This window comes from Cervus elaphus, chromosome X, assembly GCF_910594005.1.
Source record: "Cervus elaphus chromosome X, mCerEla1.1, whole genome shotgun sequence".
Lineage (NCBI taxonomy): Eukaryota > Metazoa > Chordata > Mammalia > Artiodactyla > Cervidae > Cervus > Cervus elaphus.
In genome coordinates, this window is record NC_057848.1 from 91372024 (window position 1) to 91391929 (window position 19906).

Genomic DNA, 19906 nt, shown 5'->3' on the forward strand with positions numbered 1-19906 from the left:
GGAGGAGAAGGGGGTGACAGAGGAAGAGATGGTTGGATGACATCACCTGCTCAATGGATATGAGTTTGATCAAATTACAGGAGATAGTGAAAGACACGGAAGTCTGGCATGCTGCAGTACATGGGTTCATAAAGAGTCAGACACGATGTAGTGCCCAAACAACAAGAACAAATACCTATTAATAGTATAAGAAATTGAGTCTCAATCTTCAGATAAGTGAAAAGCAACAACAGGTGATGGAAATTTTCAGTCTAGGATAAGATTTCTCCAAATTTTTATCATCAAATATAATATTCCTGAAGCAATCTTTAACAGGTTTTGCTTCTTGAAGTCTTAAAATGTACTTTCTTGAAAATTTGAATACAAGACAGTGCAAGTAATTTCCCATTTTCATCCACAGTAATAGTTTTTATGATTGTTTCAGCAAAGCTTCTCATTATCTGGAGAAGAGGCAAGATATATTTCTCCTGGATGTCTTGTGTTTTCCAGTGGTTTCCACACCTGGTTTCTGGGTAGAAGGATCCATCTGGCCAAGTGGAGGGGTCTGGCATCTTGGTTGACTTTACCACCAGATAGGGCCAAGAGATGACAAGGAGTAGGCCGAGGGGAGGATGGCAGCCAACATCATTTCTTGCTGCCTTCCATACATCACTCCACATCCCTGTCAGTCAGTCACCACATGACACAGGGGGCAAAGAGGGGGCCCAAAGACATGCAGGGAGAAGGGATGGTGACTTCTGAGACAGTCATAGAGCCAGAGGATGCTGTGGAAACTTGCCAGGCAGTGCTCACCTAGTCCTCTTTAGCACAAGTCAACCCCCTAGTCTCCCTTTCAGTGTTGGGCCTCCTTCTAAAACACACAGCAATTTCCAATTCTAAATGTTAGAATTCACCAGTGAAGCCGTTGACCCTGGCCTTTTTCTAGAAGGCTTTTAATTACTGATTCAATTTATTTACTGGTAATTTGTCTGTTCATATTTTCTATTTCTTCATGTTTCAATCTTTTTATGTTTTATGTTTCTAGGAATTAATTCATTTCTTTCAGATTGTATAATTTGTTGGCAGATAATTATTCAAAGAGGGCTGTTACAATCCTTTGTATTTATGCAATATCAGCTATAATGTCTCCTCTTTCATTTATAATTTTTATTTATTTGAGCCTTCTCTTTTTTCTTGGCAATATAGCTAACAGTTTGTCTATTTGTTTTCAAAAATTAACTTTTAGTATCATTGATCTTTTCTATTCTCCTTTTAGTCTCTAATTTATTTCCATTCTGATATTTATTTTCTTCCTTCTGTTAATTTTGGCCTTAGTTTGTTCTTTATCTGGTTCCCTGATGTGTAAAATTAGATTTATTTGAACTCTTTTTTTAATGCAGGCCTTTATCACAATGAGCTTCCCTCATAACTTCTCTCACAGCACCCCATAAATTTTGGTATATGGTTATTCATTTTCATTTGTCTCAAGATATTTTATTTATTATTTTTATTATTTTATTATTATTATTTCATTTATTTTTATTAGTTGGAAGCTAATTACTTTACAATATTGTAGTGGTTTTTGCCATACATTGACATGAATAAGCCATGGATTTACATGTATTCCCCATCCTGAACCCCCCTCCCACCTCCCTCCCCATCCCATCCCTCTGGGTCATCCCAGTGCACCAGCCCTGAGCACTTGTCTCATGCATCCAACCTGAACTGGCATATTTTAGATTTAACTTTTGATTTGTTATTTGACACATTTGTTGTTTAAGAGCATGTTGTTTAATATACACCTGTCTGTGAATTCTCCAGTTTTTCCTATATATCTGGCTGTCTGTTTCTGACCCCAAGTTTGGAAGTTTTAGCTATTATTTCTTTGACTGAGCTTTCTGCCCCTTTATCTCTCTCTTCTCTTTTTGTGACTCCTACACTGCATATATTGGCTGCTTTCATGAAACCTATAATTCCCTTAAGCTAAATTCACTATTTTTATCTGTTTCTTTACTTCATTTTTTTTCCTCTTATTTCTTCCCCTATTCAAATGGATTCCACTGCCTGTCTTCAGTTTCGCTGATTTTCCTCTGCTTGATCTAGTCTGATGTTTAACCTCTCCATTGAATTTTTCAATTCAGTGATTTCTGTTTGGTACTTTTTAACATTTTCTACTTCTTTGTTGAAAATATCATTCTGTTCATGAATCATTCTCTTGATCTTGGTTAACAACTTTATGACCTTTATTTTGAACTTTATATCAAGTAAATCAATTATCATTTTCACTGAGGTCTTTTTCTGGAGTTTTATCTTGTTCTTTTATTTGGAACATATTATTTTATTTCTTCATTTTATTTTTACTATGTTGGTTTTTGTGCATTAGATAAAAACAATCACCTCACTCAATCTTGACTGGTCTCCTGTAGGAGATTGACTCCATCAGTCAGCCTACCAAGCTCCTGATTGTCTCTCAAACCTTTGATTGTTCAAGCCAGTTTATTTTTAATGGCCACCAGTAGTTGAGAGTGTGCCAAGGCCTGCTAGTGCTCCAAAGAGGAGGGTCACAGTTTACACCTAGATACACACTCATAGGAGGTTGTATCATCATGCAATAGATAGGAAAGGATGTGGCTAAGCTCCTTCCAGGAAGAAACTGAGAAACTGTGGGATGGGTGTCTTTGCTTATTCTTTGTATGCTGGTCCTGGAAATAAAGCCATGGGGCAGGTGCTTCTGCACCCATTAAGAGATGCTTCCTTTTTGCTACAGTCCTATGGGGATCATGAGTACAAGCTCCATTGTCTATTAGAGCCAAGTGATTCAGAGGCCAGTCCCTCAGGCAGCAGCCACAAAAATTGGGCCACCATGTGTATAAGTTCCTGGCAGGGAGATACTAGCAATTCGGGGTGGGGAGGGGGGCTGGAGGGAGATGGTGAAAGAAATGTCCACCAGCTTCTGCCTCTGGGGAGGATCAATACCAGCCTCTAGATGTGTGCTAAATTAGAAGCTTGAACCTCAGGCAACAGTTTTTAGAGTATGTATGTATGCCCCTTTTAGGAAAAGACTTGGGAGATGGTCATTTTTGCCTGCTCCCTTGGTGCTGACCTCAGAGGAGATAGCTGGTTAAGAGTTCCTTTGTTTGCTACATTCTTGGGGGACTCATAAATGGAAGCCTTGTTGGCTGACAGAGCCAGCCAATCAAAGGATTTGTCCTAAGGCAGCAGAACAAAAGCAAGGTACAGACATGCATACAAGTTCCTTTCAGGAAGATACTGATGACATGGAGTCAGCTATGTAGGAGATGGCATGGTGACTGCCAATTTCCCTGGTCTTTGGGGAGGACTGCAATTAGTCCTTAGATGTGTGCTAAATTAGGAATCTGACTTTCAGGCAGCAATTTTCAAAGTAAGCAGATGGACACTTTTTAAGGAAAGATTGGCAGGAGGAACTTTCTAGTTGCTCCTTCTGCACTAAGCCCTGGGGATACAACCATGGTGAGTGCTTGTCACCTATTAACACCCCTCCTTTGTTTCCTGCATACAAGCATCACTGGCTTTCAGAGCTAGGTGTTTTGGGGGATCCATTCTTCGTGTGCGAGTCTTACAAGTTGGGGCACTAGATATGGGGTACAAACCCTCTGCTCCTCAGGAAAAATCTAGGAGTTAGAGTTCCCTCTGGATTGTATGGCATCATGCCAAGAGTGGTATTTATGGTGAGAGTGTTTCAGCTTTTCTTACCCATTTTGATGAGGGTTTTTCTGATTTGTTTATTGTGTAGTAGTTGCTCAGCTCACTTCAGGATACCTTTCAAAGATAATCGTCTTGTGTGTAGCTGTATATTCACTGAGGCAATGGGAGGAGGGGAGTTCAGGAGCCTCCTATGTTGCCATCTTGGTCTATTCCCATCCTGTAGCCTTTTAATTTAAATTCCATTTTGTTTAATATTTGTTTAGCCCTCCATTCTCTTTTTCTTACTATTTGCATGGAATATCTTTTTCCCATAATTTCACTTTCAATCTATTTGTGTCTTTGGAGCTAGAGCCTTTTGTAGATGATATAGAGTTGGTTCACTTTTTTTTTTTTTAATCCATTTTGTCAATCTCCATCTTTTGACTGGAAAGTTTAGTCTGTTTACCTACAAAGTATTTACCAATATGGAGCAACTTCTGTAATTTTGCTGTTTCTTTTGTATGTACCTTTTAACTTTTTTGGTCCCTCATTTTCTGCATCATTGCCTTTTGTTGTTGGTTAATTTTTTTTTTTTTTGTAGAAAAACATATAAATTTCCTTCCTAATTCATTTTGTGTATTCTATAGCTGTTTTCTTACTGATGACCACGGGGATAACATCATGTAACATCTTTTTTTTTTTTCATTTATTTTTATTAGTTGGAGGCTAATTACTTTACAATATTGTAGTGGTTTTTGCCATATATTGACATGAATCAGCCATGGATTTACATGTATTCCCCATCCCGATCCCCCCTCCCACCTCCCTTTCCACCCAACCCCTCTGGGTCTTCCCAGTGCACCAGCTCTGGGCACTTGTCTCATGCATCCAACCTGGGCTGGCGATCTGTTTCACCCTTGATAATATACATGTTTCGATGCTGTTCTCTCTAAACATCCCACCCTCACCTTCTCCCACAGAGTCCAAAAGTCTGTTCTGTACATCTGTGTCTCTTTTTCTGTTTTGCATATAGGGTTATAGTTACCATCTTTCTAAATTCCATATATATGTGTTAGTATAATTTAAGTAATAAAACTGAACTTAATTTTTTAGCAGCCTAACTTTAGTAACATACAAAAACACTGTCCCTGACTATATATCTTCATTTCTACTTCCTTTCAGGTACTAATGACACAAAATCATGGCTTCATATATTGTCCAAGATGTAGACTAGTAATTATTTTTATTTGTTAATCTCTTAAATCAAGTAAAAAGCAAAAAGCAGAAGTTTCAAATCAAAGTACAATTATAGCTTTTATAATTTTCTATGTACTTACCTTTACCACATTTCTTAATATCTTCATGAGGCAGAAATTGCTAGACAGTATGGGACTTTGAGACTTCGATTCATTTTTTTTTTAATTCAATTTTTTTTTTTTCTCAAGTAAGTATCTCACCCTTTGTTCCAATTTCCAAGCATTCATAGGAGTGCCTCCCTGGTCTGGTAAGGCATAAAACAGGCAGACCCAGGACAAGACAATCATTAACTGCTGTCCAGTTTATCAAGAAAAATAGAAAAAAAAATCCAGGTACACAGTTAGCTCCTAAACATATATCTAGCTCCTGAATAATGGTCTGAGGTCTTGAGAAAGTGTCAAGGGATGTCCTCGCAATGTCTGAAAAAACTGAGAGATCAAAGAAAGTCATAAAAATGACAAACTGGACGTTGAAATGTTTAAATTAATTGGTCAAAAATGGCATATATTAAAGTCACAAGCTAACAAAAAATATACAGATCAATACAAGTAAAGATATAAAACTGCTGTAATCCGCACCTTTTGGGGACTCTTCATGCCCTCTCATTGTCTATGCTGAGGACTTTGTATCTCTGTCTTTTAAAATAAACTTTGCCTGTGTGAGTGGTTGTGAGTTTGTGGAGTTCCTTGGCTCCTGGAACAGAACAGAACCTGGTTTCCTGTTTCATTTATATGTGTGTCTCCTGTTATTTCAACCTGAAGAACATTCTTTAGCATTTCTTGCAAGGTAGGTCCAGTGATAATAAACTCCCTCAGCTTTGGTTTATCTGAATTGTTGCCTTGTTTTCCAAGGACAATAAAAGACTCTTGGTTGACAACTTTATCTCTTCAGTTATTATATGTTTGAGTTCTAAAATTACTATTTGGTTCTTCTTTATAACTCCACTTCTCTCCTGAGACTTTCAGCTTTTATTTGAACATATTTGTAATTGCTTGTTGATGCATTTTTTTTGATAGCTGTTTTAAAATATTTGTCAGATAATTCTAACTTGTGTTTCATTTCAGTGCCCATATGTTTTGTTTCCTTTTCCTTTTAAGGTGAGGTTTTTTTGGTTCATGTTATACTGTGTGATTTTCAAATTAAGTCTGAATATTTGGGGTAATATGTTATGAGATTTGGGATCTTATTTTAACTGTTTTCATTAGGATTTCTTGCACTGCTCCAACTGAAGAATAACAGAGGAGCTAGCTCTTGAAAATAAAAGTCCAGTTTCCTTATTTGATCTCCACTGACAGCCAAGAGGGGAAGAGTCTCCCTGTTATAGTTGGGCAGGGGTTGATATTCTGGTTACTCAGATAGGCTCCACTAATATATCTCCCCATGTGAAAGGCAGAAGAGCTTTGTTACTGCTTCCCACATGGAGCAGTAATTTCTATTGATACTATAGGTGAGGGGACGGACTTGTTAACTTTGAGTCAATGCCAATGTCTTGACTCTCTAATAAGAGTGCCTTTTTTTTTCCCCTGCATCCACTGACATTTCTGAATTCCACACTTTTTAAACTCCAAATCTTGAATATAAGAGGCAAAAATAAATCCAAGAACTGACCACCATGTCTTTTTTAGGGTTTTAAGATCTCCAGCTGGTCTTTCTTCTTTTCTCTATTAAAAAAAAATTCCTTGTATTATATTGTATATAATATCTGTAGTATATTTGCACTTACTGAAAGGGGCTAAGGAAAAGTATGTCTAGTCTATCTTTCTAGAAGGATTTTTTTAAAAAAACTATTGATATTTTTATATGTTATTTGTCCTTTAATTCTATTAATCTGGTAAAGGACCTTCATTGGTTATTTTAAATGTTAAGCTAGCTGGCATTATGAATAAACTCTATGTGGCTTTATATTAGTATTATTTTAATATATTTTGTATTCAATATCCTAACATTTTATTATAGATGTTTTAATCACTCTTCTTAGCAGAGATTGGCATAAACTTCTTGTTTTTTGAAAATTTTCTTTTTTTTTTTTTTTCATTTATTTTTATTAGTTGGAGGCTAATTAGTTTACAATATTGTAGTGGTTTTTGTCATACATTGACATGAATCAGCCATGGATTTACAGGTATTCCCCATCCTGGTCCTCCCTCCCACCTCCCTCTCTACCCAGTCCTTCTGGGTCTTCCCAATGCACCAGGCCCAAGCACTTCTCTCATGCATCCAACCTGGGCTGGGAATCTGTTTCACCATAGATAATATACATGTTTTGATGCTGTTCTCTCGAAACATCCCACCCTCGCCTTCTCCCACAGAGTCCAAAAGTCTGTTCTGTACATCTGTGTCTCTTTTTCTGTTTTACATATAGGGTTATCATTACCATCTTTCTAAATTCCATATATATGTGTTAGTAGGCTGTAATGTTCTTTATCTTTCTGGCTTAATTCACTCTGTATAATGGGCTCCAGTTTCATCCATCTCATTAGAACTGATTCAAATGAATTCTTTTTAATGGCTGAGTAATATTTCATGGTGTATATGTACCACAGCTTCCTTATCCATTCGTCTGCTGATGGGCATCTAGGTTGCTTCCATGTCCTGGCTATTATAAATAGTGCTGCGAGGAACATTGGGGTGCACATGTCTCTTTCAGATCTAGTTTCCTCGGTGTGTATGCCCAGGAGTGGTATTGCTGGGTCATATGGCAGTTCTATTTCCAGTTTTTTAAGGAATCTCCACACTGTTTTCCATAGTGGCTGTACTAGTTTGCATTCCCACCAACAGTGTAAGAGGGTTCCCTTTTCTCCACACCCTCTCCAGCATTTATTGCTTGTAGACTTTTGGATAGCAGCCATCCTGACTGGCGTGTAATGGTACCTCATTGTGGTTTTGATTTGCATTTCTCTGATGATGAGTGATGTTGAGCATCTTTTCATGTGTTTGTTAGCCATCTGTATGTCTTCTTTGGAGACAGAAATATAGATCAATGGAACAGAATAGAAAGCCCAGAAATAAATCCACTAACCTATGGACAGCTTATCTTCGACAAAGGAGGCAAGGATATACAATGGAAAAAAGACAACCTCTTTAACAAGTGGTGCTGGGAAAACTGGTCAAACAGTTGTAAAAGAATGAAACTAGAACACTTTCTAACACCATGCACAAAAATAAACTAAAAATGGATTAAAGATCTAAATGTAAGAGCAGAAAGTGTAAAACTCCTAGAGGAGAACATAGGCAAAACCCTCTCCGACATAAATCACAGCAGGATCCTGTATGACCCACCTCCCAGAATATTGGAAATAAAAGCAAAAATAAACAAATGGGACCTAATGAAACTTAAAAGCTTTTGCAGAACAAAGGAAACTATAAGCAAGGTGAAAAGACAGCCCTCAGATTGGGAGAAAATAATAGCAAATGAAGCAACAGACAAAGGATTAATCTCAAAAATATACAAGCAACTCCTGCAGCTCAATTCCAGAAAAATAAATGACCCAATCAAAAAATGGGCCAAAAAACTAAACAAATATTTCTCCAAAGAAAATCTTCTTGATATGTTTTGGTATATGGGGTATTTTGACTTCTTAAAAATTGGTAAAAGAATGCTGTCTCATTTTTACCATTTCATGGAAGAATTTATGTCTATACTGTAACTTTGCTCTTAAAAATTGATAACACTTTTACAATGTAATTTATAGCAGAGCTCGAAAGTAAAAGTCACTAATCATGTCTGACTCTTTGAGACCCCATGAACTATACAGTCCATGGAATTCTTCAGGCCATATTACTGGAGTGGGTAGCCGTTCCCTTCTCCAGGGTATCTTCCCAACCCAGGAACTGAACCCAGGTCTCCCACATTGTGGGCAGATTCTTTACCAACTGAGCCACAATGCAAAGATCCGACTCATTTGAAAAGACCCTGATGCTGGGAAAGATTGAGGGCAGGAGGAGAAGGGGATGACAGAGGATGAGATGGTTGGATGGCATCACCAACTCAATGGACATGAGTTTGGGTAGGCTCTGGGAGTTGGTGTTGGACAGGGAGGCCTGGCGTGCTGCGGTTCATGGGGTCGCAAAGAGTCGGACACGAATAAGCGTCTTAACTGAACTTACAATTTAATGATCTGGACCTGAAATTTACTGTGCAAGAAAGTTTTAATAATGGAAATAATTACTTTTAGTAAATATGGGGCTTCTGAGATTTTCTATATGTTTATCAGCTTTAGTAAGTTTTGTTTTATAAAACTGTTCACATCTTATTGAATTTGTAGGATCTGTAGTTATGCTTCACTTCATTTATTATATTTTCAGTTTTTAACTGTTTTAAGGAGTATTTATGACTATCAATTTTACAAGCATTGTTTAGTGTTGTTTTGCTGTCTGTTATGTACTGAATGCTTGAATCCCTGCCGTACATGCATATGTTGAAGTATTATTCAACAATGTTTCTGTATCTGGAGACAGGGCTTCTAAGGAAATATTTAAGATTAAATGAAGTCATAAAAATGTGGCACAAGTACAATAGAATTGTTGTTGTTGTCATTTAGTCACTAAGTCATGTCGAAATCTTAGCAGCCTCGTGGACTGCAAAACACCAGGTTTTCCTGTCTTTCGCTATCTCCCAGAGTTTGATCAAACTCATGTCCATTGAGAAGGTGATGCCATCTAACCATCTCATACTCTGTCACCTCAATCTTTCCCAGCATCAGGGTATTTTCCAATAAGTCAGTTCATGTAGCTTTAGTTTCAACATCAGCCTCCCAATGAATATTCAGGGTTGATTTCCTTTTGGATTGACTGGTTTGATCTCCTTACAGTCCAAGGGACTCTCAAGAGTCTTCTCCAGCACCACAATTTGAAGTCATCAATGCTTTGGCACTCAGCCTTCTTTATGGTCCAATTCTCACATCCACACATGACTATGGGAAAAAACATAGCTTTGACTATGCAGACTTTGTCAGTAAAGTGATGTTTCTGCTTTAATGTGCCATCTAAGTTTGTCATAACTTTCCTTCCAAAAGCAAGTATCTTTTAATCCCATGGCTGCAGTCACTGTCTGAGGTGATTTTAAAGCCCAAGAAAACAAAATCTATCATTGCTTCCACTTTTTCCCTATCTATTGCCATGAAGTGATGGGACCAGATGCCATTATCTTAGTTTTTTTTAATGTTGAGTTTTAAGCAAACTTTTTCACTCTCCTCTTTCAACCTCATCAAGAAGCTCTTTAATTCCTGTTTGCTTTCTGCCATTAGAGTGGTATCATCTACATATCTGAAGTTGTTGATATTTCTTGTGGCAATTGTGATTCCACATTGTGATTCATCCAGGCTGGCATTTCACATGATGTACTTAGCATATAAGTTAAATAGGTAGGGTGACAATATACAACCTTGACATACTTCTTTCCCAGTTTTGAACCAGTTTGTTGTTCCATGTCCAGTTCTAACTATTGCTTCTTTTCCTGCATACAGGTTTCTCAGGGGACAAGTAAAGTAGCCTGATATTCTCATCTTTGAAGAATTTTCCACAGTTTATTGTGCTCCATACTGTCTAAGGCTTTAGCATAGTCAATGAAGCAGAAGCAGATGTTTTTGTGGAATTGCTTTGATTTCTTTATGATCCAATGGATGTTGGCAATTTGATCTCTGGTTCCTCTGCCTTTTCTAAACACAACTTGTACATCTGCAAATTCTTGGTTCATGTACTGCTGAAATCTAGCTTGAAGAACTTTTTATCATAACCTTGCTAGCATGTGAAATAAGTGCAATTGTATGGTAGCTTCAACATTCTTTGGCATTGTCTTTCTTTGGGATTGGGATGAAAACTGACATTTTCCAGTCCTGTGGCCACTGCCAAGACTTCCAAGTTTGCTGACATATTTTGTGTAGCAGTTTAACAGCATCATCTTTTAGGGTTTTAAATAGCTCAGCTGGAATTTTGTCACCTCCTCTAGCTTTGTTCATAGTAATGTTTCCTACGGCTCTTTTGAGTTCACACTCCAAGATGTCTGGCTCTAGGTGAGTGACCACACCATCATTGTTATCCAGATCATTGAGCCTTTTTTTTTTTTTTTTTTGTACAGTTCTTCTGTGTATTTCTGCCACCTCTTCTTAATCTCTTCTGCTTATTTTAAGTCCTTACTGTTTCTGTCATTTATTGCACACATCCTTGAATGAAAAGTTTTCCTGATATTTCCATTTTTCTTGAAGAGATCTCTAGTATTTCCCATTCTATTTTTTTCCTCTAGTTCTTTGATTGTTCAATTAGGAAGGCTTTCTTACCTCCCCCTGCTATTCTCTGGAAACTTGCATTCATTGGTTATCAGTTCAGTTCAGTCACTCAGTCGTGTCCGACTCTTTGCAACCCCATGAATCGCAGCACGCCAGGCCTCCCTGTCCATCACCAACTCCCAGAATTTACACAAATTCATGTCCATCGAGTCGGTGATGCCATCCAGCCATCTTATCCTTTGTCGTCCCTTTCTCCTCCTGCCCCCAATCCTTTCCAGAATTCTTCCCTTTTTCATTTGCCTTTGGCTCCTCTTTTTTTCTCAGCTATTTGTAAAACTTCCACAGACAGCCACTTTGCCTTCTTGCATTTATTTTTCTTTGAGATGGTTTTGGTCACTGTCTCTTGTATAATGTTACAAATCTCTGTCCATAGTTCTTCAGGCACTCTGCCTACTAGATCTAATTCCTTGAATTTATTCATCACTTCCACAATGATTTTGGTAATAACTGAATGGTCTAGTGTTTCTCCCTACTTTCTTTTTAAACTTGGATTTTGCAATAAGGAGTTGATGATCCTAGCTGGTCAGCTCCAGATCTTGTTTTTGCTGCCTGTATGGAGCCTCTTCATCTTTGGATGCAAAGAATAAGTCTATCTGATTTTGGTATTGACCATCTGGTGATGTCCATGTGTAGAGCTGTCTCTTGTGTTGTTGTAATCAGATTAGTGACTTTGTAAATAGAGGCACCAGAGAGCTTTCTTTCTTTCTCACAAGCACAAAGAAGTGGTATGAACACAGTGAGAAGGCAGCTTAGAAGACAGAAAGAGCCCTCACAAGAAACTAAACAGTACTGGACCTTGACCTTGGACTTTCTAGCCTTCAGAATTGTGAAAAAAATTAATTTCTGCTGTTTAAGCCATGAAGACTGTGATTTTTTTTTTTAATAACAGCCTCGATAGACTAAGAAACTGCCACAAAATTACTACAAACATAGCACCTTAAAAACACAGAAACTTATTTCCGATCATTTTAGATCACAATTCTGTGTGGCTTTTATTTATTTATTTATTTATTTATTTATTTTTGCTGTTATTTTTGGTGGTGGTGGTGGTTTTTTTGTTTTGTTTTGTTTTTTCATGGTCTTACATGGCTAAAATCAGAGATTGAGGATCTCTGGTTTATACCAGTAGTAATAAGAAACAAATACATATCTTGGTATCAAAAGGGCATTATATTATAAAAAAATAAATATGTGAGATCAGCTTTGTAATTAGGATTTGAGCAGAGGCTAGATGATTTTTAAGACTATATTAGAAAATGTCTAAATTTCTTTGAGCAAATCGCCTTTGAGACTGTTTTCCAAGTTGATTCTACTATTATACATTCCTACTAGAAATATATGAGAATTTTAATTGGCCCCCTATGGTGTTCATGATGTATTTAAAATATGGGTCTGTAATTTCTAACTTCTGCTGAACCTCACTGGCTCTTTCACTTTGAGGCTTTGTGTTACAAGGGAGTGGCAAGTATTCTTGCCTGAAAAATTCCATGGACAGTGGAGCCTGGCAGGCTACAGTCCATAGGGTCACAAAGAGTTGGGCACAACTGAGCACACATTCACAACATAGCTTACAAGGGAGATTTTGTCGGTTAGTTTTGATAGTTCATGGAGGATATGACCCTCCTGCACCATCTTCTAACTGTAGTCTCTTTGCAGTCACCTCTGAATTCCCTATGTAATTAAGTTTCTATGCATGTGAAAAAGTAAAGCAAGCAAACAAACAAACAAAAATCACCAAAAATTTAAAAACAAACATTAAAAAAAAAAACTTGCAGATACTAATCAGTTATTGATACTATATAAGGGAACTAAGTTATGTTTCTGATATGTAATGAGTGAGTGAGTGACAGTTGCTCAGTCATGTCCAACTCTTTGTGACTCCATGAACTGTAGCCTGCCAGGCTCCTCTGTCCATGGAATTCTCCAGGTAAAAATACTGGAGTGGGTTGCCATTTCCTTCTCTAGGCTAAATATAAAGACAGGTCAATTTAAAAAGTATCAGCATATACATGCTTGATTTTATCTTATAATCTATAGATAATGCATTAGAAATTGCAATGAATCTATACACTTTTTCCAAAGGAATACCCAAGACAGAAGAAACAATAAAATTTTAAATGACAATCACCAATCAGATGAAATAATTTAGATGAAGCTTATCTCTCTTGAAGAGATGGGGACTGGGCAAGTGGCCAGATATGTAATAATTGGGCATTACAGAAAGACCAAAGAGTGCACCACCAGGGGCCTGGTTCTCCTAGCCAGTCCCAACCTGCCAACCCCAAGGGCAGAGCTGCTGGAACTAAAACAGCTAGGGTGGGGCCATGGCCTAGAAAGCAGTGAGGAGGGATGTAGGCGTGACCATGAAGAAGCAGTTGAAATGTGTTCCTCTTTATGGCTGAGTACTATTTCATTGTATATTTGTACTGCAGCTTCTTTATCCATTTATCTGTCCATTGACATCTAGGTTGCTTCCATGCCCTAGCTATTGTAAATGAGTGAACTGCATTGAACTGCAATGAACATTGGGGTACATGTTTCTTTTTCAATTTGGGTTTCCTCAGGGTCTATGCCTAGGAGTGGGTTTGCTGGGTCATATGGTGGTTTTATTCCTAGTTTTTTTAAAGGAATCTCCATACTGTCTTCCATAGTGGCCGTGTCAATTTACATTCCCACCAGCAATGTAAGAGGGTTCCCTTTTCTCCACTCCCTCTCCAGCATTTATTGTTTGTAAACTTTTTGATGATGGCCATTCTGACTGGTGTGAAGTGGTATCTCATTGTAGTTTTCATTTGCATTTCTCTAATAATGAGTGATGTTGAACACCTTTTCATGGGTTTGTTAGCCATCTGTATGTCTTCTTTGGAGAAATGTCTGTTTAGGTCTTTTTCCCACTTTTTGATTGGGTTGTGTGTTTTTCTGGTATTCAGTTGTATGAGCTGCTTGCATGTTTCATTTACTATTATTTTTTTTTCCATTCTGAGGGTTGTCTTTTCACCTTTTTTGTAGTTTTCTTTGCTGTGCAAAAACTCTTAAGTTTAATTAGGTCCCACTTATTTTTATTTCCATTACTCTAGGAGGTGGTTAATAGATCTTGCTTTATGTCTTTGAGTGTTCTGCCTATGTTTTCCTCTAGGGGTTTTATAGTTTCTGGTCTTACATTTAGGTCTTTAATCCACTTTGACTTTATCTTTGTGTATGGCATTAGGAAGTGTTCTAATTTCATTCTTTTGCATGTAGCTGTGGACGAACCTAGAGCCTATTATAACTGCGTGAAGTAAGTCAGAAAGAGAAATATAATTACTGTATACTGACACGTATATATGAAATCTAGAAAGATGATACTGATTAATTTATTTTCAGGGAAGCAAGGGATAAACAGACATAGAGAACAGACCTGTGGCCATGGGGGGAGGGGAGGAGGGAGAAGGTGAGATATATGGATAGATTAACATGAAAATTTACAATACCATATATTAAATAGATAGCCAATGGGAATTTTCTATATGACTCAGGGAACTCAATCAGGGGCTCTTTGACAATCTAGAGGGGTGGGATGGGGAGGGAAATGGGAGGGAGGCTCAGGAGGGAGGGGACATGCCATGGGTCTACTTATGGCTGATTCTGGTTGATGTATGACAGAAAACCACAAATATCTGTAAAGCAATTATCCTTCAATTAACAAAATAAAGTAGCAAAAAAAAAAAAAAGAAGAAGAAGAAGAAGCAATTCAACCATGTGAAGCAGCTGGTCAACCAGACTGTGGGCAGAGAAGAGAAAACAGAAGACCTCAGTAAAGATCTGTTACAGATCTAGCGATGCCTAGATATGGTGCACTCCATGTGTCACCATTTCCAGAAGTACCTCATGGCCTGCTTCCAGCCAAGAAGAGAAGCAAAAAACTCCCTCTGAGAACTCTAACTCAGAATATGCAGGAAGCATCAACTCAGCTAGAAGACTCTCTCCTGGGGAAGATTCTGGAGAGGTGTGGATATGCTGAGAATCATCTGGCTCTAGAACTTTCTCAGCATGAAGTCTTTGTCAAGAAGGAGATTGTGGACCCCCTGCACAGCATAGCAGAGATGGAGATTCCCGAAATCCAGAAACAGAGGAAGCAGCTAGCCAAACAGGTGTTAGACTGGGACTTGGTCAGAACCAGGTAGCACCAGGCTCACAAATTTTCAGGAACCAACTTGCAGGGGCTTCCACCAAAAATAGATGACCTAAAGGAAGAAATGAATGAAGTTGGAAATAAAGTAGAAGAGTACAAGGATCAGCTTGCAGTGGACATGTACAACTTTATGGTCAAAGAAGGGGAGTACAGCAAATTCTTTGTTACCTTATTAGAAGCTCAAGCAGATTACCATAGAAAAGCATTAGCAGTCTTAGAAAAGGTCCTTCACGAGTTGCAAGCCCATCAAGATAAGTGGGTGGAGAAGTCCACCTTTGGGACGTCTTTCAAGAACACCTGAAGCAGGGCAGTGGTGAGATGTGCTGCACCTTGAGGGTTGCCTGATGCTATTGCTGCAGACAGGCGAGAAGGAGGAGGAAACTTTCCTGAACTGGGGTTGGGGCCTCGAAGTTAAGGAAACTGAAAGCTGCTCTAGACTGTTCTACTTCTCACCTGGATGAATTCAACTCCGCACCCCTCCCCCGCCCCCCACAACACTGCAGCAGGTGTTCTACTTACAGGAACTGCCTGAACCTTTGATGACTTTTAATCCGTATGAAGAAAGGACGCAAATTGCAAGTGTACAGGATCAAGACAAAAACTTCAGGATTTGTGGAGAACATGTCAGAAGTTGCCACCACAAAATTTTGTTAACTTTAGGTATTTAAACAAGTTCCTTGCAAAACTTGTTCAGACCAGTGACATTAATAAAATGACTCTCAGCAGCCTTGCAATCGTGTTAGGCACTAACTTCTTATGGGCCAAAAATGAAGGAACACTTCCCGAGATGGCAGCAGCCACATCCATCCATGTGGTTGTGGTCATCAAACCCAGCATTCAATGTGTCACCTGGTTATTCCCCAAAGAGGTGGAATTTAACATGTCAGAAGCGTTTGTACCTCTCACCACCCCAAATTCCAGTCACTCATCCCACACTGGAAATAACCCTGTCGACTCAGGGACCCTGGAAAGGAAGTGGCCTGCCAGCATGGTGGTGATGGAGGCGGACCTGGTGAAGAAGGAGAGCTTTGGTGTGAAGCTTATGGACTTCCAGGCCCACTGGCAGGGTGGAACTCTAAATAGAAAGCATTCATTCCCTTCTTTTCAGCTGCTACTCTGGACTACAGATGGCAGCACTTGGCTCCAGTGGGCCCAAAGCCTCCTCCCCAGAGCTCTAGGGCCTAAAGCAGTACAGGGGGTGGGACTGGCCCCTCCTCTGAGGGCATACTGGGGCAGGGGCCCAGCCCGGGCGACAGCAGTCCTGCAAAGCCCAAGGACTCTGCCGATACACCTGCACCAGGGAGAAACAGCAGTCAGACTCTATTCACCCCCAACCCCCACCCCGGGCCCAGTCAGTTGCCGGCTCCCATCAGCTCTCTGTGCCTCCCCTCCCCCCGCGCACAAATTCCACCAGCCTGAGCCCACACAGTGTGAGCCAAACTGTTATTAAAAACAAACAAACAACAACAACAACAAACACCTGCTCCTGAAACCAGGAAACCGGCCTCCCAGCCATCCTGGGGGCTAGAGTTTTCCAGAAACATCTCAGCATCCACCCAGCCAGTCACCAAAGCAGTCTACCTGAAGCCCTTCTCCCCCTACTCAGTCCCCAGGCCAGGCCCAAGGCCAGATCTGTGCCACCTCGCAGCTCTTCGCACCTCCGAGGTACTTCAGCAGCCTGTTTCTGATCCAAGCCCCCAACCACCTGCCGCCACAGACCCCCATGCAGGCCACACCGCCGGCCGCGCTCACCAAACTCCGCAGCAGCAGGGCCCACCCATCCCTGGGGCGCCCAGTGAACCTGGACTCCAGCAGTTGTCCTACACCCCTTCCCAGACACCGACACCCCCCAGCACCCTGCCCCTCGGAAAACAGAATCTGAGCCAGGCCGTGAGTAACTCCGAGACCGCACAGCAACACGCTGGAACCTTACCGAGACCTAAACCGGTTCCAAAGCCAGGGAACTGGCCCAACGTCCCCAGCCCCGCCCCCTCATCCTCCTGCCACCCATCCCATCGGGGATGGCAACCTCATCATCGCAGTTCTCACCGCCTCCAAAAATAATCACAGATGTATGACCTGCCATATTCAGTAAGAACTGAAATTAGAATATTCAATGATGCCAATTCTAGGTTTTCAGAACCGTTTCGCAGTGTCTTTCCTGAAATGTATTCAGACTCAGCCAGCAGAGACCTGCTGGGCCGCATTCTGTGGGATATGGACAATGATACAGAAAGCACAGCTCTGTGAAGGCAGCCACGCCCCACCCTTGACACCTTCCACCCTGGCGAGTGTAGCAGGGACAGGCAGACGTTAATCTTTCCAGACGAAACAGTGAGAAGCTTTCAGTGAAGGGAAAAAAAGGCCTCATAAGGCGAGACTTGGCCTTTCACAGCTCTAGGAGAGAGCAGAGGCTGACACTTAAAGCGGGGTGATCTGTCTTGAAGAAGCTGGCTTTCTTTACATGGGAAAGAATCGTGTCCCCTCCCCCACCCCATTTTTTTTAAGAGGTACTTACAGCAGAAAGAGTATCATTGCCAAGATGTGCTTTTGTCACTGCTGTTCATGCAGGTGGCACCATTGGCAACTTGGAATGAAGGAAGAGCAGTGAAGAAGAAAGAAGACTATTTAACAAAGTACATCCATTACACTCTACTTCCTGCTACCTGGACTTTCATTCTCCTGTATCACAAGGGAGTTTTGTCTCCTTCACATGTGCTGCAGAATCATTTTGTGTGAAGCATGGTCTGTGCCTCCCCAACCCCTCAGAACCACAAACATTGGGGGTGACCACTGGATCCATCACCTCAGCAAACTGGATTGCCTTATGCTTTGCTGGATTGCCAGAATGTAGACAGAAATGTACTGTTCTTTAAAAAAAAAGTAAATGCTAATTGACAAGGACTGAATGTTATTCTAGTTTCATGTTTAATTTGAATTAAATATATTCTGTGGTTTATATGAAAACAAAAAATGACTAAAGAAACACATTAAACTATACATCGGAAAAAAAATGTTTTATTATCTTTGTGACAGTAAACAGGCAACTTTATGCTACTTTTTTAAAAACAGGAAAATCCTTTATTCATTACATTTTAATAAAGTATAAGTCACCTTGTTAAATCATCATGTGAACATGAGATGACATTTTTCAAGGCTTTGTCTTTTGATATAGAACAATACATTTGCTTATGCATCTTTGGAACAATCTTTATTTGATATTAACTAACCCTATAACAAAATGTAAAATATGTTATATAGACCCTTTAAAGTAACACACAAAAGAGAAAAAGAGGGTATTCACCAAGATTTCAGAACACTTACCTTTAATTTGTTAAAATATTAATAAATGTGTAATGAGCTCTGTAACAGTGAGGTAGAGAATATGTCTTTTTCCATTTGGAAACTTTTATTTAGAAGGATTTAGAGGCATACAATATTAGTTTGGTTGTAGAAGCAGTTAAGAATTTTATCATAGACATGACTTTCCATCATCAGCTACATACATATTCCAAATAATCAGGATCTAACTTTTCCATAAGATCACTCAAAATTAGAAGACAGTTCTTCTTTAATCTTATAAATAATAATTGCTATAGGTTAACCCAGACCCACTATTTAAACATACAACAATATGTGGCTATCATTAATGTTATTCAGCAGAAAGTGAATGGTATCAGCCACTTTTGATTCCTGAAAATAAGGAAAACACTACTGGTTGGATTTATTTTTATTTTCCAAAACTTTTGATGTGTTCCAAAACTCTGTAAGTCCAGGAGCAGAGAATAGTATAGAATGTGGTGATTCTTTTCAATGTAAATTGATTATTTTATTACATTGGAGAATGGTGTTTCAAAACTGGGACACTGTCTGAAATTAATACCTAACATTTGCTGTATCATATGTATCATATTTCTCTCCCAAAATTAAAACTTGAGAGCAAGAACCATGTTTTTTTATTTGCCTTCCCTAATTATCACTGGGAAAAACATGACATTTATTAGTTTCCCCCCAAAAATAAAAGCATTGCAATTGTTATATACTAAAGAAAAGGAAATCATTTTGTGATCCATAAAAAGCATACTCTGCCATGCAAGCATAATCACATGTGTCTTAAAGATGCAGTAAAACTGTTGAAATGATTAAAAATTGTCTCCATATCATATAGGTATGATGATAATTTAAATCTGAGAATTAAATCTAAAAAGAGATACCTCTTGTATGCCAATAATAGTGATGGATTAATATTTACTACTGCCAGACAAAATGATGAGCATTTTCAGATATTTGCTGTTGTTGTTTAGTTGCCAAGTCATGCCTGACTCTTTTGTGACCCCATGGACTCTTGGCCACAGGCTCTTCTGTCCATGGGATTTCCCAGGTAAAACTACTGGAGGAGGTTGCTATTTCCTTCTCCAGGGGATCTTCCCAACCCAGGGATGGAACCCACAACTCCTACATTGACAGCCAGAGTCTTAACACTGAGCCACCAGGGAAGTCCCATATTTTGTTTAATCCTTCCTTGAATATTTATGAGGCAAATATAATT

At 39.3% G+C, this 19906-nt stretch overlaps 1 pseudogene; it reads left to right on the forward strand.

The window, feature by feature from the left end:
• Positions 1–17607, forward strand: part of LOC122690410 — a 72991-nt pseudogene extending 55384 nt beyond the window's left edge.
• The last annotated feature ends 2299 nt before the right edge of the window (positions 17608–19906 follow it).